The sequence below is a fragment of the Cyprinodon tularosa genome, unplaced genomic scaffold (genome assembly GCF_016077235.1).
Source record: "Cyprinodon tularosa strain WSP-4 unplaced genomic scaffold, ASM1607723v1 ctg76, whole genome shotgun sequence".
Lineage (NCBI taxonomy): Eukaryota > Metazoa > Chordata > Actinopteri > Cyprinodontiformes > Cyprinodontidae > Cyprinodon > Cyprinodon tularosa.
In genome coordinates this window covers 2,846,297-2,864,275 of record NW_024039518.1, presented here as the reverse complement: position 1 = coordinate 2,864,275, position 17,979 = coordinate 2,846,297, and positions in this window count along the sequence as shown.

Genomic DNA, 17,979 nt, shown 5'->3' with positions numbered 1-17,979 from the left:
AAAGCCCACATTCATATCTTCAGGTAGTACATGTCAGACTTAATAATTCTACTTCAGCGATAGTTTCAAGGTGTTGCTTTATTATATATCTCATACCATGTCTTTTGGTTGTGCTGTTCTCTTTACATCTCGTTGCAGGTGATGAAGCAGACTGAAAATGTTTTGTCATTGTCTCCTTTCTATCTCCTCTTTCTTTCATCTTTTCTCTTTTTTTTCTTTTCTTCTTCTGTTTAAATAAATTAAGCTTCACTACACCAAAGCTACCACCTAAAGAATTATAGCAAGCTAAGTTACACTAATGTGTTAAAAGTAGCTTAACTACATCAGAAGCTACTTAACGTTGTACCAACCTAATATCAATTCAAAATGAGTCTGATACACTGGTTTAAATATTTATTAAAGATCAGCCAATGACATAACACAGTGTAAACATTGCTTTATGATCAGCATAATAAAAAAACTAAAGTATTTACTAGTAGACAAAAAAATAGACAATCTGCTGTTATTAGAACCAAATGAAAGGTACTGTGTATTGTTCTACACATCGAGACATGGCTATGAGTTTACATTCAATGGACATCTCTAGGGAAAACAAAACCTTACAAAAGGCATCTTATTTCTTTAGGGTCTCCCTTAGAGAAAACTTCTTCAGACCTCAATTAAACAGTCGATTCAAGTAACAAATTAAACTGTTTACAAAAAAGGTGAAAAAATAAAGAAGCTAATTAAGAGATATATATACATTTATGTCTCTCTGTATAATTTAATTTCTACCTACATATTTATTCATTGTATTTTTGGGGGTAATTAATTGAATGCTTATTTATTTATTGAGCATGTATTTATTTATGTATTTATTTTTATATATGGGAGAGCTGTTCCTCCATACCTAAAAAATCTTATCTGTGCAAATAAGCCTTAAAACCGATTTATGTAAACACCCTGTCTGGTAGATTAGGCCATGAAAATACAATGTCTAAGTTTGGCTACTGCTCTCTAATGAGAATATCTTAGTGGTACTCATCAGATTTAACTATCTGGAAATTAAAGGGGCCTATAAAGTTAAAGCTGATATATTTTTCTCATTTTTATTTAAAAAAGATTGACTGCAGTTGACTGTTTTAATGAGTGTTTGGCTATGTAAAACAAATGGCTAGTCTTGGCCAAATGAGCTCTCTATGGCCAAGAACCTTGAAAATCACTCATGTTTGAATAACTGAATATAATAAAACACCAGGCTAATCAAATTTTATAATTATAATAACTGCATAAACTTTTTTTTTAAACACTTTTTCTTAGCCGCTTGGATAGTCCCTTTCCATCACACACTGCTTGTTGGTAGGTGGGAAGCAGTGGCGGATCTAGGGGGTGGCTACTTGGGCTGCAACCCCGGATGTTTCCCCAAGAGCCCCGGATCTCGCTTCTGAGCTGATCAGAGTAAAATGTGCAGTACTGGAATTCACCAGAGAGTGGCAGCATGTGCAGGAAAGCAGCCTGTAGCATTCCTGTGCAGAAGAAGTCCCCACTAGCTGTTGCTAAACAGACTGATGTCCCAGGTAGAGTCCTGCACGGGTCGAGTTTTACCAACCCGCACCTGCCCGAACCCGTTAGGATGACTACCGAACCCGACCCGTCACCCGCGGATATCTTCAATTCAAATCCGAACCCGACCCGACCTGTTGATATTTAACCCGCAACCCGACCCGTTAACACATCAAGTAATAGGCTATAGTACGCTGCGCAGCAGAACAGCGCCATTAAAACTGCAGCAGACGTGTATGCACTGACTGTGGCCTTTTTGGAGGGAAGCCCACACTGCCGGCAGGGCTTTAAGCTACAACAAGGGTGACCCCAGTGCCTGATTAATATAACATTTCTGATGTCCATAACAACACACACGCATAAAAATAAAAAAAATCACCAACTACCCGCCCGCACTAAAAAAATATCCGCCCGACCCCCGTCCCGTTTATTTTTATTTATGTATTTTTCACCCGCAAAAGAGCATTTTAGCGGGTGACCCGTCGGGGACCCGCGGGTACCCGACCCGTTGCAGGACTCTAGCCCCAGGTATGTGAAGCTCTGACTGACTTCCAGACGTTCTTTGTCCTGGAGTTGTATAAAATTCTGTTCTCCTTGTGTCGGGAGCGCGCATTGAAGCCGGAGAGGCGAACATAGCGGATGGGACCATTTTCATTCAGGTCAATGTTGTAACATCCAGTTTAATCAGCAGCTGTTGTCTATAAAATTGTAAAATAAATAAATAGACGAGGTCCTTTTAAGCTGTTTTGTGTTATTTTTTAAACGCCAAGAGAATCTGTCTTTTTCCAACTTCTGTCAGTTAAGCCTGACAGAAATAAAAGTCAGAAGTATTTATCATTTTTCACTGCTGATATAAGAGAACGGAAACTGGCTGATAGCAGGACACAAAAATTAAGATTTCCAGAAAAGATGAGAGAGTAGACTTTCTGGTAAATCCCGTTCTAATGTAAAATATGACAGATTACTGGATTAAAGAAATTTCTACTACATGCTATCAAACATAACATTTTTTGAGAATTTGGAAACAGTTGCTGTTTATTTCCTAAACATATGGGAGGAGGAGAGGAGAGAATGGATATTTCAGCTGCCTGGAATATTCCGTTCCTCCCCCATAACATGGGAAGGAATTAATTCACCTACAAATCTTTAACTGTGTTTATTCCTCTCATCATCAACAACAAATCCTGTGGATTTGGTGACATTAAATCATTATTTGCCAAAGTTATGAGAGGGAAATCGTGTATTTTAGCCACCTGATATCCGTTTCCCCTTTGATGATCTTTATGAAATTTATTTTCTGTTTAAATGTTTATCTAACATTTTACAAATATATTTCAAAAGAAAAGTTCAAACCAAAACAGCTGGACTTTGTTTTCCAAGTTTGAAGATGTTTCGTTTTCCATCCAGAGAGCTTTCTCAATTCAAAATGTCTGAAGTAATGCTATTCCAGACATTTTGAATTGAGAATTGACATATTTTTAATAACTATTTAAGATTTCAAAATATAAAATAATATATGTTTCAAACATAATGTAGAAAAATAATGACAGTTTCAAAATTCACAGGATTTGTTTAATTTTTCCCATGTTATGGGGGAGCAGATTATATCAGGTGGCTAAAATATATGATTTCCCCTTCATAACATTGGCAAATAATGATCAAATGTCTCTACAGAGCTTGTTGTTGAAGAAATAAATAAACACAGTTAAAGACTTGCAGGTAAATGAATTTCTTCCCATGTTATGGAGCTGGAATTATGTGTGATAGCATGTAGTATACTAGAAATTTCTTTAATCCAGTAATCTGTCATATTTTACATTAGAACGGGATTTAGCAGAAAGTCTACACAGTCATCTTCACCCTCGGGGCTAAGCCCCTGATCTCCTAGAATCCTAGATCCTCCCCTGGTGGGAAGCTTTGGTTTTACTAATTTACATATAGCATTTGGCTAAAATTAGTTGGGATTTACACTAATGCTAGATATTTTTACTTGCATACTGCAGGAGGGAAATCAGTGATTCACCTAAATGTGAGTGTCAGGTTCATGAATAGGTTTTTTCTTAAGAAGAACTGAAATACAGACTTATCGATACTATTCCTGCAGGAAGGAGAGACAGTTGAACCCCAGACTCAAACATACTGTCTCCCACTGGCCCTCCTCTGCAGAGCATTTATTAACAGAACATGATGCATGGTTACAAAAAGAGTATTGTTCTGACAGAACAATTGATCAGTTCATGAAGACAGAATGCTCCATCAGAATGACAAGGCAGGATGGTCTCCTTGTCGTGGAAACTGTTCTCCCTACGACTTAAAATTGAAGCTAAGTCTTATAAAAATTCAAAGTTCTCAAAAAGCTGTAGAAAAAGTCTTCAAACTATGATCAAAAATTAGGCAGAGGCAACTGAGTCCAGATCCGGAGAATTTTATTTACAGAACACACATGAGCAACAACAGCTGACTTACAAGCAGAACAGGGCCCTCTTTTATTCACTCCCAGGGCTTGGGGCTCTTTCATCTTGGTGGAAGACCCACCTTCAAACCATATTTTATATTTTTAATTGAAGCCTTTCTTTGATCTATCAAAGCTTTTTCCTTCACAAGTCATAGTGACATTTCTTGTAGATCATGATGACATTTAGTGCAGTTAAATCAAAAACACATCATAGTCTTAATCATCAATATGTCAAAACAATGTTTTCATCCAGTGTGACTTATGATCATAACATTACATCAAAGAAGGTCAGCATTTGTTTAAAACTCAAGGTCCCAGTAAAACCTCCCTTTTTGTGCGATAGTACCGCACCGCATGCTTTGGAGATGACAACTCAATATATTACAATTAGTTCAGCTTAGCTGTGCAACCCTGTACAACCCATTCTCAATGCGTCTGTCTTACAAACAGGTCTCATTTCTGCACCCTGGTTTTCAAAGGCATCAAATGGCCTTGGACTCCCTTCAATTGCTCCTGTTCTCCCGCTCATTCTTGGTGTGTTCCCACCCTGGTCTTATCTCTCAGACTTCAAGGCCGCGCGCCAAAGCTGCAGCTGCAGAGAGCCTTTACACACACACACACTGCTCTCTGTCTCTCCATATTCGGTGGCGCACATTCTTTTGGACTCTGTGACCTGTATAACATAAATGTATTTAGTGTAAAACATTTATTCAATATGTAAACCATGTATCCAATATATTCTAATCATTGGTGCAGATTAATTTACTTCATCATCCTGACTGGATCATGAGACAGGAGTGGAGCATCCCCTTGCACAAATGTTTCATAAACACACATTAATTTTATAATCATCACTGAATAAACCCAACAGTGAGTTCTTAGGTTGGTGTTCAATGTCCTGGACATTGACAATGGTTTGGTTTTTGGATTGCAAAGCAGACATCTGAACACGTACTTTTTATCTGAGGATTCAACAAGTTTCAAAATCTCTGAAGATAAGGCCACGGTGTGGTAGGGACAGTTGGCTGCTCTTCTCGCTCTGCTCGTGTCTCCTCCTCCATCCTGTGTGTGTGGCTCTGTGTGTCTGCGTGTGTCTGTGTGTGTCATTCTTTGAGTTCCACTGCAGTAAGCATGCGCATGTTTCGGTAGATACAGACAGGAGAGGCAGAATAGAGGCTCATGCATGAATGTCCAACGAATAACTCAGATTGTTGTTTCAAAAATAGAAAACCTGGAAAAAATAGTTTTGCCCTGGATTTTGTAGCGTTTGTGGACGCTACGTCGCTACTTGATAAAAACAATAACATCACTACTGGAAAGCGACGCTACTGCCCATCACTGTTAATAAGTACTCTGCTTGGGTGGACCCTGTAGAATAGATAGTTGTGTTTGTGTTTATTTGAAATACACTTTCCGATTCAACTGCTGATGGTTTTAAGAGTTTTGACTGATAATAATGCTTACTGATCAGACTGGCAACATGGGTCTGAAGACACTGCTAGATTGGACTGGGCAGCATCGTTAGCTCCAGCTACCTCATGCCGGCCACACTGTAGAGGCCATATGGACCATTCTTTTTTAGCTTCATCACAGTTTAATGCATTACTGAGTCATTGTTCACTTTTTACCATCAAACTGAATGAGACTGCACTGTTTTTACTGCATTTAACATCTCTGTGTAAGGGTTTATTTAAATGTACCTGCTTCTGTTTTAAATTACACTTTCAATGAATTAAACCTTAAAACTTGAACATTCCACAGAGACTCTTGACCCTTTTATTTGTTTTTTTTTCCCTTATTTTCAGTAGTGTATAGTGTATGTGTAGTAGTTAGATATAATAATATTGTTTGATTCGGATCTAATAAAGGTACTATTGTATTTTAACCCATGGTGTTTTGTGTTTATTTTAAACAGTAAAATGATTTTTCACTCAAGCCTGTTTCCCTCTTCTTTCAGTAGCATCTGACTGAAAAGAGACAGATTTAATTGGTTGTTGATGAATAACTCTGCTGATAGCCATAGTCTAAATTACTAAATTGGTGAAGGACAACTGAAATTTTAACAGCCAGAATTAGGAGATCAACATCTTATGTAAGAGAACCCTGGTCAATGCGCAAATAACAGTTACAATCATTCAACTGATAATAATTGTTTTACCCTTGATTTGAACCACCTATTAATTGACTATAATTTCCAGTTCTTGTTATTTAATATATTCATAATATTCTGGTAAACTTGCACATCTGAATTGAAGTCAGTGAACAAAATGTTAATTTTGCTTTGACATTTGCTTGGAGAATCATTAGCACAACGTGGTCATAGGACTTAAGGGTTCCGTTTCAAATGTTTGGATGCAGAAATCCTCTACCAACACCTGATTGCTGCTGAAAAGGAACTTTCCAAGTCAATATATTTTATTCTTTGCTCAAATGTTTAAGGGACAGTTAAAAAATCATTATATGCAAAAAAGCCAGAATAATTATATCATTACAAGCATTATGTGTTAGGGTTCCAGATTGTGGGGGTTGTTTTTTTGTTCTTTTTTAGTGTCTCCGTGCATCCACCGGATGGTGCCATTGTTTCTCTGTTGGCCTGGAGGGCCTCTTCCTGCTCTCAACTACTCACACCTGCAGCTCGTTGGTCATCACCGTCTGAGGAGTATATGAGTAGCAGAATGTACCCATCTCCTCGCCGGAGTGTTTGCCGGTATTGGGTATTCTAGCCCCCTCTGAGTTTAGCTGAGTCTATGCGTTGAGTTTTGTTTTGTTTTTTGAGACGTCAAGCGTTAACCACGTTTCTCTCTTGTAAATCTCCGGCAGGATTTCTTCAGATCCACTGGATACGCCTGGTCGTTCTAGCCTTGGAAAAAAATCATCTCATCACGCTGAGAAAGGGAAAGAATTCCCCTTATCAGAACGCCGTCCACTTCAGGAAAACTAGTGACAGTCTGCTCCGCTGCTCCTCAGGACCACCATAGTCTGCCTGTCCGCCCTCCAGCAAAGAAATCTCCATAACAGTTGAAGCCTCCACAAACAGGAACCTTGTAGTAACCGCAAAACCACAACTGAGTCCTTTTTTTTAAAATGTATTTATTTATTTGTTTTTTTGACAGGGCAAGTACAATTAAACATTGCAACCAAACAGGTGGCTGATGTCCAAGTACATAACGCTTGTAGCCATGGGCTAATTTGCTGCCTTCTTCCCCTTAGGCTTTTAAAAGGTGTTAGCATTAAGGGGGAGGGAGGTTATTAACGACTCACAGATGCATAAAAAAACCAAGAGAAGTTAAAACTAAAAAAATGTACAGTTACAAGCCAGTTCAGTGCTCACACTCTTGATTGTCTTTGAGCCATTTTTTCAATCTTGTGGAGAAAAGTCGAATATCAGTCTGTGACTTAAAGGAATAGTACACCCAAAACATGATTAGCCTTCATTTTCTACTCACCCCCATGCTGAACAACACTCTGGAGTACTTTTTTGATATCTCAAATGCATCTGGAGATCTGGGAGGCTTCTTGCTGTCTGCTGACATTCAAATAATGGAGGTCTACAGTGCCCGAGACAGAAAGGTGTCCTGAGTGGGTAGCATCCAGAATTTACTCGAAACAAAGTCATTTAGAATGTTTTTAGAGCATAAACAGTAGTGTATAGGATTTCCTGAAAGCGAGCGCCAGCGCGTTCAGGACGCTACGGAAGGCGGCAGACCAAACCTATGGCAAGCCAAGAAGGTCATATTTCGCATTGAATTCTCGCGTTAAGATTGAAGTTAACCCGCAAAAAACGCGCGTTCCCCCGAGATTACGCCGCTTTTTACGCCGTCTTTTACCAACAAGCGCCGCCTTTTACGCGCGTCATGATAGTACCGCAAGACGCGCGTTAAATACGCGCGTTGTGTCGGTCAGAACGCGCGTTAAATACGCGCGTTGTGTCGGTCAGAACGCGCGTATTTAACGCGCGTTTTCCTAATATGATAATGATGTCCTTCCTTCTTTTCCCACAGCCAATGCATTTGAACTGGTTGCATCCAATGGCTGATCAAGGCAGCCAGACCAAGAAAGTTCAGCATAGATCTGCTTTGTGGAAAACTGCACAGAGCTCAAAGTTGCAGCATTGCCAAAATTCACTGCATTGCCGTTTCACAAAGACTTAATGTTAGGAATATATCCACTACATACACTTTGCTGTTATTTTGAATCCATTCCATACCTATTTTCATGTAAAAACGTTTTGCATCGCCAACTGATGTTTTGTATTTACCGGGATTACTAGGAATGTTTCACCACTTATCATCACCGAGAGGCGGCGTAGTGGGTTAAGTAACCGCCTTCAATGCGATTTTTTGCTTCGTGGCAGGTTCGAATCCGGCAGAGGCAGTCCGACTTTTCCCTTTATGTTCTTTCTTGTCTCCAACCAAGCCCATTAATTTATTTATTTTTTTCTGAGAATATAATCATAAATGTAGCCTACTTCACTGTTTTTGATCCATCGCCATGCATTCTGTCATGTAAAAACATTTTATATTGTACTAATAAAATGACAATAAAGGGGACACTTGTCTTCCAGAAAATTTGCCGGTCTGACTTGTTTTCTGTATATTTTCCTGCATATCACCAACCTTTTCCCATAATGCTTTCTACAGCCATGGAGCAACTGCTGTTAAAATTAAATTAACAGGAACATTTCTTATTAAAAGTGTTATTAGTGCAATGAGAAAAAACTTGCTTAGTTGAGCCAGTGGAGGTTTGATGATCCCCATAGCTCATGTTCTCTGTCTCCTACATATACACACACATATATATATATATATATATAAACCACGTCACATAAATGTTCTTTCAGTCTACAATACTTTCAGTCTGCAGATGGCGCCATATAACGGGTAGGCTACTGGCAGAGCAGCAAACAGGTGTTTGCACCAAAGCTGGGGAACAATATAGGCAAGGTGTGTCTCTTTTTCAAGAGAGAACTGGATACTGGATTCTTTCATCTTTTTTATTTATTATGAACTATTATTTATCTATTTCCCACTACCTTTTACCACTAGTCAATACCTTTACTTATGTGTACTGGAACAAGATCCAAATGTGCAAGAGTCTAATTACATTTTCATTGTGGAATAGGAGACAAGGTATGGGTGCAGCACCTTCCATTGGGGGTGTATCCAGAAAACAGGTACTACGTTATTTAGATGTTACATTTAATTTTAACAGCAGTTGTTCCGTGGCTGCAGAAAGCATTATGAGCTTGGGAAAAGGTTAGCGATATGCAGGAAACATACAGAAAACAAGTCAGACAGACACATTTTCTGGAGGACAAGTGGCCCCTTTATTGTCATTTTATTAGCACTATGTAAAAAGTTGTTACATGACAGAATGAATGGCGATGGATCAAAAACAACAGAGAAGTGGGCTACATTTATGGATTATATTCTTGGTTAGAGGCAAGAGAGAATATCAAAGGCATAGGTTTTAATTCAGCTTTGGTAGGGACACTCTAGGCTAAAACAGGCGAAACTTCTGACTGCAGTTCTATGAAGAAGCAGGAGATAGTTTGGATTTTTGGAACTTGAGAAATGAAAGTAACCAAAGTTAGGATTTCTTTTATAAAACAAAATATTCTGAGTCAGACAGGAGTTCTGAAAACTGCTGTCAAAATGAGCAGTCTGTAATCTATCAACATTTCTGATTCCCTTTCACCAGTATTTCTTTTCTATTACTGTTTTCTGTTTTTTGACGGCAGTTCAGGTGTATATAAAAGCTGTTAATTTATTTTGTAGAACATAACAACACGAGAAGGATGCTGACGTTCTTCTATTTTTTTGTTTTCCACATAAAAATAGTTCTATTCAATTGATTCTACTTCTAGAAATAGGATAAAGACACACAGAGGAACTCTATTTACACTGATTCTATTTTTCTAGATTTCCACATGGTCCATAAGTAAATTAGTACATTAATCTCTGGTAAATAATGCTTGAATCTGGCTGTTTATTTTGGATACTATTACATTACAGATAATAATTGTTTAAAGTGATTTTATATTTTAATAAACTTTGGCTGATTCTTAGTGTTGTGTTTGTAGATGATGCCACTAAAAAAGAAAATAGACATAAGGAGCTTTTAAACAGCAAGCAATATAGGATGATGATAAAAGGTTGTTACATTTAATCCTTTACTATTATAGACGCACTTGTAGAATAGAAACATTATATGATTGTAGGAAACAGATATAATGATGCAGGGCAGCCTCAGGGTGAAGCAGCTGCCCTTCACTGCTGCATGATGGAAGAAATGTGTTTGGAATGCTATCATAAAATTAGGGCTGCAACTAATGATTATTCTGCAAATTGATTAATCTGTTGATTATGTTTTTGATGAATTGATTAATATTCAGATCACCCAAAGGTTCCTAAAAGTAGATTTTTTTACGAAATGACCCCAGGTGAAACAGAAACGTTTCCTCTTGAGGAGTTCTGGATGGAGAATATTGACAGACTAAAAGTTTTTTTTTGTCTTAAATGCAAAATGTTTACATATTTTTTCATAATCTTGGTATAATTCCTGCTCTAAGTGGGTCGCTCTATTGGCTAAAGGCACATTTTAGTGGCTCTATACTCCAGTTAATTATTAATCAATTACTAAATCAGTTGACAATTATTTAAATTATTGATAGATATGATTAATTGTTTTAGCCATAGAAAAAAAATTATGAAATGGGCTACATAGAGTAACTACAGCCCAGATGTACAACTTGTATAGTGAAGTTAATATTTCAAAATGCTCAGTGTGAGTTCCTCTTATAGTTCCAGTGCACATGTAAATACAATAAATTTATTTGCCGTCCGTTGAATGTATTATTTTGCATGACACAGAGAGAGCATATTACATAAAAAAATAAGAGTGGGTTTCACCTGTTTACCTCTGCACAATTATATATCTTCAAAAGAAAACCCATGATACGTCAACATATAACAGGCATATTTAGATTATATTTGGTTAAATAGGAATGTATTTAACTTCTGTCTTAGTGGCTGGTAAGTTTAAATGCAAACATTTTCAAAGTGGAAAAAAGTCCTAATTGCACATTGATCAGAGCCAGTGATGCTTCAAACATTGCTAAATAGCATCTAGTGAGTGTAGTGCTTATAAGATTTGTATTAATCTAGGAAGAAATTATGCTGTTCTCTTTAAACACATCAAAGCCTGATGCTCACATTAAGCATAAAAAAAGAGTATGCATCTTTTTGCAAAGGACCAATGACATTAGACCAATGAAACTGAAGACCAATAGTGTCCTTGCCAAAGCTGAAATCAAACCTATGCCTTTGACATTCTCTCTTGCCTCTAACCAAGAATATAATCCATAAATGTAGCCCACTTCTCTGTTGTTTTTGATCCATCGCCATTCATTCTGTCATGTAACAACTTTTTACATAGTGCTAATAAAATGACAATAAAGGGGCCACTTGTCCTCCAGAAAATGTGTCTGTCTGACTTGTTTTCTGTATGTTTCCTGCATATCGCTAACCTTTTCCCAAGCTCATAATGCTTTCTGCAGCCACGGAACAACTGCTGTTAAAATTAAATGTAACATCTAAATAACGTAGTACCTGTTTTCTGGATACACCCCCAATGGAAGGTGCTGCACCCATACCTTGTCTCCTACTCCACAATGAAAATGTAATTAGACTCTTGCACATTTGGATCTTGTTCCAGTACACATAAGTAAAGGTATTGACTAGTGGTAAAAGGTAGTGGGAAATAGATAAATAATAGTTCATAATAAATAAAAAAGATGAAAGAATCCAGTATCCAGTTCTCTCTTGAAAAAGAGACACACCTTGCCTATATTGTTCCCCAGCTTTGGTGCAAACACCTGTTTGCTGCTCTGCCAGTAGCCTACCCGTTATATGGCGCCATCTGCAGACTGAAAGTATTGTAGACTGAAAGAACATTTATGTGACGTGGTTTATATATATATATATATATATATATATATATATATATATATATATATATATATATATATATATATATATATATATATATATATATATATATATATATATATGTGTGTGTATATGTAGGAGACAGAGAACATGAGCTATGGGGATCATCAAACCTCCACTGGCTCAACTAAGCAAGTTTTTTCTCATTGCACTAATAACACTTTTAATAAGAAATGTTCCTGTTAATTTAATTTTAACAGCAGTTGCTCCATGGCTGTAGAAAGCATTATGGGAAAAGGTTGGTGATATGCAGGAAAATATACAGAAAACAAGTCAGACCGGCAAATTTTCTGGAAGACAAGTGTCCCCTTTATTGTCATTTTATTAGTACAATATAAAATGTTTTTACATGACAGAATGCATGGCGATGGATCAAAAACAGTGAAGTAGGCTACATTTATGATTATATTCTCAGAAAAAAATAAATAAATTAATGGGCTTGGTTGGAGACAAGAAAGAACATAAAGGGAAAAGTCGGACTGCCTCTGCCGGATTCGAACCTGCCACGAAGCAAAAATATCGCATTGAAGGCGGTTACTTAACCCACTACGCCGCCTCTCGGTGATGATAAGTGGTGAAACATTCCTAGTAATCCCGGTAAATACAAAACATCAGTTGGCGATGCAAAACGTTTTTACATGAAAATAGGCATGGAATGGATTCAAAATAACAGCAAAGTGTATGTAGTGGATATATTCCTCACATTAAGTCTTTGTGAAACGGCAATGCAGTGAATTTTGGCAATGCTGCAACTTTGAGCTCTGTGCAGTTTTCCACAAAGCAGATCTATGCTGAACTTTCTTGGTCTGGCTGCCTTGATCAGCCATTGGATGCAACCAGTTCAAATGCATTGGCTGTGGGAAAAGAAGGAAGGACATCATTATCATATTAGGAAAACGCGCGTTAAATACGCGCGTTCTGACCGACACAACGCGCGTATTTAACGCGCGTTCTGACCGACACAACGCGCGTATTTAACGCGCGTCTTGCGGTACTATCATGACGCGCGTAAAAGGCGGCGCTTGTTGGTAAAAGACGGCGTAAAAAGCGGCGTAATCTCGGGGGAACGCGCGTTTTTTGCGGGTTAACTTCAATCTTAACGCGAGAATTCAATGCGAAATATGACCTTCTTGGCTTGCCATACAAACCAGATGAAAGTGCGCATTCAGCGTCTGCTCTGCCAATAATGCAAGCGTAGAAGAAGAAACGTGCTGTTTACCTGTGCAAAGAAAGAAACAACGAAAGAAAAATGACTGAGGACTTCAGTGTTGAGGAAGAGCATGAGTTCTTTGCTGAGTTGAATGCGCACTTTCATCTGGTTTGGTCTGCCGCGGTTTCCGTAGACTCGTGAACGCGCTTTCAGGAAATACCAGAGTGTTGTTCAGCATGGGGGTGAGTAGAAAATGAAGGCTAATCATGTTTTGGGTGTACTATTCCTTTAAGCTCCAGAGGCAAAGAGTTCCAGAGATGTGATGCTTTCACTGAGAAGGCGGACTGACCCATAGATGTCTGACATCTTTTAATCCTGCAGTTCCCACTAGCTCCAGCTCTTGTCCTTGTCTAGCTATTTTTCAGTATGGGCCTTTTTCCTATGGACCTTGAACTCACCACTCTGATCTCTTCTTAGAGCTTCCGCTTCTGGTTCATGAGACCGCTGGATTTCCCCCTAGCTGAGAAACCAGTTGTTTTTGTCTCTCTATGCTCCAGTGTTTTGAATAAACTGTTAAACTTTTCCTTGCCTCAGTGAGTGCTTCTGCATGTGGGCAAAAAACTTTAGACCCATCATGACATGATGGTATAAACCTGGACACAAGTTTCCAAACAACAATGAAATATGAGCAACAGCCAAATCATCTCCTGTACAAAATAACACTGTACGTGATATCCGGTCTAATGAGCATGTTGATAGTCTGGTTATAAATTCATTTAGAAAATGAAATACTTCTTTTTTACTCACTGCATGAAAAGTGAGATTTTCGTCCCCGTAAACCCCCGTAAACTCCCGCAGATCTGCCTGATTTTCGTCAGTTTCCGACAATTTGCAACCCGTGCTTGTCCGCGTTTGTCGTGCCACAAATTGTCGGAAACGGACAGTGACGTAGGTGGAGAGCGATCAGCTGTACTAATGGCCCTAATTAGCATATGAATGCAGCAAACCCGGCGGCTGGCCAGGTCTGGCTTGAATAACCTTCTCAGTATTGGCTGAAACCACTATTCTCAAACAAATGAAATCGCTCGTGATTGGCAGCAAAACCACACGTGGCCACGCCAGGCTTTAATTTTCTTACTGAGTATTGGACAGAACCACTTCTTTTTAAACAAGTGAAGTCGCTTGTGATTGGTTGGCATATATATATATTTACATATATATATTTATTCATATATATATATTTATTCATATATATATATATATATATATATATTTATTCATTCATGTATTTATTCATTCATATATTTATTCATTCATATGCTGTGTATTTATGTTATCCTACACTACTACACAATTATTATGCTACCATCAAGGACATGAATGAATTTATACAGGAAATTAAGATTTGCCAGGAAGCTGTTTATGCAAAGAAAGAGCTTTATTAAAACACACACAACTATATACAACGCGTATCCAAACACATGCGTATCTAAAAATTACAACTCCGTGAACGGTCCGTTTGCTTCCTCGGGGTTGGAGGTAACAGGCAGCATTCCCTCCGAGGCAGGTCCGATGTGCAGACGCCTACTGTGCGTGGCCTTGTACTTCGGCATCGCTTCTAACCGGGACTGCAGCTTAACACAGAGTTCAGTGAGATCCGGCCTACGAAATGGCGGCGACCGTACAATCCATCCAGAGACACCGCCGACGACGCCATCTTCTTCGTCGGACATGAGGTCGACGATGGCGGACTTCCAGAGTTCCACTTCCTCATCTGCCAGCACACTCTGCCTCGCCTTCAGCAGCTGAAAAAAAAAAAACATGAATCAGCGCACTGCATATGGACACAACACATCTATCAATGCACCCGAAAAATAGTCACCAAATAAAGTCTTACCCTCTTTCGTCTGTCAGATAGCCTGGCGGCCTCCGCACGCAGCGTGCTGGCTAGCAGCGTGTATCTGAAGCTCCTGCATACCGTCTCATAATACGTCTTACAGGCAGCTGGAAAACAATTAAATGAGAGTGGTATGAATAAAAAAATTTAAAAAATCAAACGCAAGTCACAGTAACAAGGAAGGAGAAAACATTAAAACAAGTCACTTACACACAATGTCGTCTTTATCAACATCGTGCAAATCCGAGCAAATAGGAGGTCACCGCCTCATTGTGAGGCGACTGTAGTCTGTGAAAAAAAAAAAAGTACAGCTATGGTCGGTATCCATCCGTATCCATGTCCTTTTACCGCAGAATGAAAGCATATTCTTTAAACCTTACCCCTGCCGGTTCATAGCGCCTGCAATTAGTCTCCGAGTTGTTAAGACGGCATAATGCTTCCTGTGAATCACAAAAAATACACTTTAGTAAAGCTTTAGGCTAGGCTGCTTTTAGCTTACCTAGCTAGGCTAGGCTGTCTTTAGCTTGCCTAGCTAAGCTAGGCTGCTTTTAGCATAGCTACCAGTAATTGAACATATATTTACCGCTAGCGTGGCGTTGTGCACCCGTCTTCTCTTCCTCGAGTTCGTATATCCCGCAAAGTTGCTCGACTGCAGATAGGGTGGCCAGATGTCCGGCTTTAGGGCGGACAGTCCGGATTTTCATTGCACTGTCCGGCGTTGCACCCAGCCGGACGTGTATTTGTCCTCCTTTACCCCCAGATTCCACATACTCCGTCAGCGCTCCGCCCCGCTCACGTACGGAGTACTTGTCTGTCTTCTTCTTCTTCTTCTTCTTCTTGTTGTGTTTATTGGCGGTTGGCAACAAACTTAATAGTAGCATTACCGCCACTTACTGGTATGGAGTGTGGCTCTCGTTGGTCTAACGCTCTTTTTGTATATATATATCTATATATACTCATACATACACCTACCAACCCACACAAACAAACTTACATCCATATTTATATTCTACTCATCACTATCATCCACACATTCACTCTTATGTCTACTCTATCAAATTCTACTGAATATCTTAGTTTTCTTTAAGAATCTAATAACTATTTGTATATGTTTGCTCTCCAAACTTTCCCTCAAAATATCTATTAACATAAATTTTACCTTAATACTTTCAAACTCTTTTATCATACATCTTCTCTCTCTTTCATATTTATCACATTCTAGAATAACATGTTCTACTGTTTCCCATTCTCCACAATATTCACATTTACCAGTTGCATGTTTTTGAATTTTAAAAAGTGAGTAGTTAAGTCCAGTATGCCCAAATCTTATCCTGGTTATCACTCTTTCCTCTTTTCTATTTCTTTTTCCCTTTCTTCTTTCTTTAACCTTCTTCTGAATTTTATAAAACCATCTTCCTGTTATTTCTTCATCCCACCTTTTCTGCCACTTTTCCATCAGTTTTTCCTTAACCATACTCTTTCCTTCAGCTTTACTTGTTTTAACTTTAATGCTAATTCTGTCTTCTTCTTCTTCTTCTTGTCGAGTTTTATGGCGGTTGGCAACAAACTGTTAGTAGCATTACCGCCACTTACTGGTATGGAGTGTGGTTCGTGATGGTTTAAATATTGATCCTGATACATTCTACCCTAACTTCTTCTAAACATACATTCACACATTCACACTTAAAAATATAAACATATTTGTGCACAGCTTTGTATATCATTCCTTCACTCACAAACACACTTACTATAATTAAATTCTATGGAATAATTTCGTTTTCTTTAGAAATCGAATAATTATTTGTATGTGTTTACTCCCTAAATTTTTCCTCAGTATATCTAATAAATTAACCTTCTCCTTAATGTCTTCAAACTCTCTTCTCATATATCTTCTCTCTTTTTCATATTTATGACATTCTAATATAACATGTTCTATGGTTTCATATTTATCACAGAAATCACATTTGCCCGTTTTATGTTTTTGTATTTTAAAAAGTGTATGATTAAGTCCTGTATGACCAAATCTTAACCTTGATATCACTCTTTCATCCTTTCTATTTCTTCTTCCATTTCTTCTTTCTCCTACCATCTTCTGAATTTTATAAAACCATCTTCCTGTTTTATCTTCATCCCACCTTTTTTGCCAAATTTCCATAAGTTTCTCTTTAATAATACTCTTTCCTTCTGATTTACTTATTTTAACTATAAAACTAATAGAATGTTTAATTGCCCTTTTTGCCATTTTATCTGCCCTCTCGTTTCCTTCCACCCCAATATGTGCTGGAACCCACACAAATGTAACTATCAGCCCCATGTTTCGTATTCTGAACAGTGTATGATTTATTTCTAATAAAATGTCCATCCTACTATCTGTATTACTTGTCTGTCATGTAAATCAATGAGAGCTGTTCCACATCCTCCGCTCGTCACCGCCCACGTACGTCTTCTCCGTCCTTCACCGTCAAAATACGGAGCTGAGCTATTTTTTGCTCCCCTCCGGTCCGTCCAGATCAAGACCCGCTATTGCAATCGCACCAAACAGAAAAAAGAATGTAGAGAAGACCCGGTTTGTCAAATTAAATTATAGTAAAAACAGATCGGTATCTAGAAATTAGAGCATAGTTTGTATATATTCCCAAAAACTAAAACAATAAATTTAGATTTTATTTCCTGGCAAAACATTCAATTCGGTTTATCCATTAAAGAAAAAAAAATTTGGAATTTTTATTCAATATTCTAATAATTGTAACAAAGTATTATATCCATAAATGTCGCTATGCAAAATGCTCCCTCCCAATCTCTGCTCTCAAAAATGAACTTTCCCTTTTCAAAGGATGTCTGAGAAAGATGCAGAATTTAAATGCAATTAAATTGTTTGAGTTAATTGAAGAATTTCAGTTGGTAGTCCCCACTGATTAATTTACTT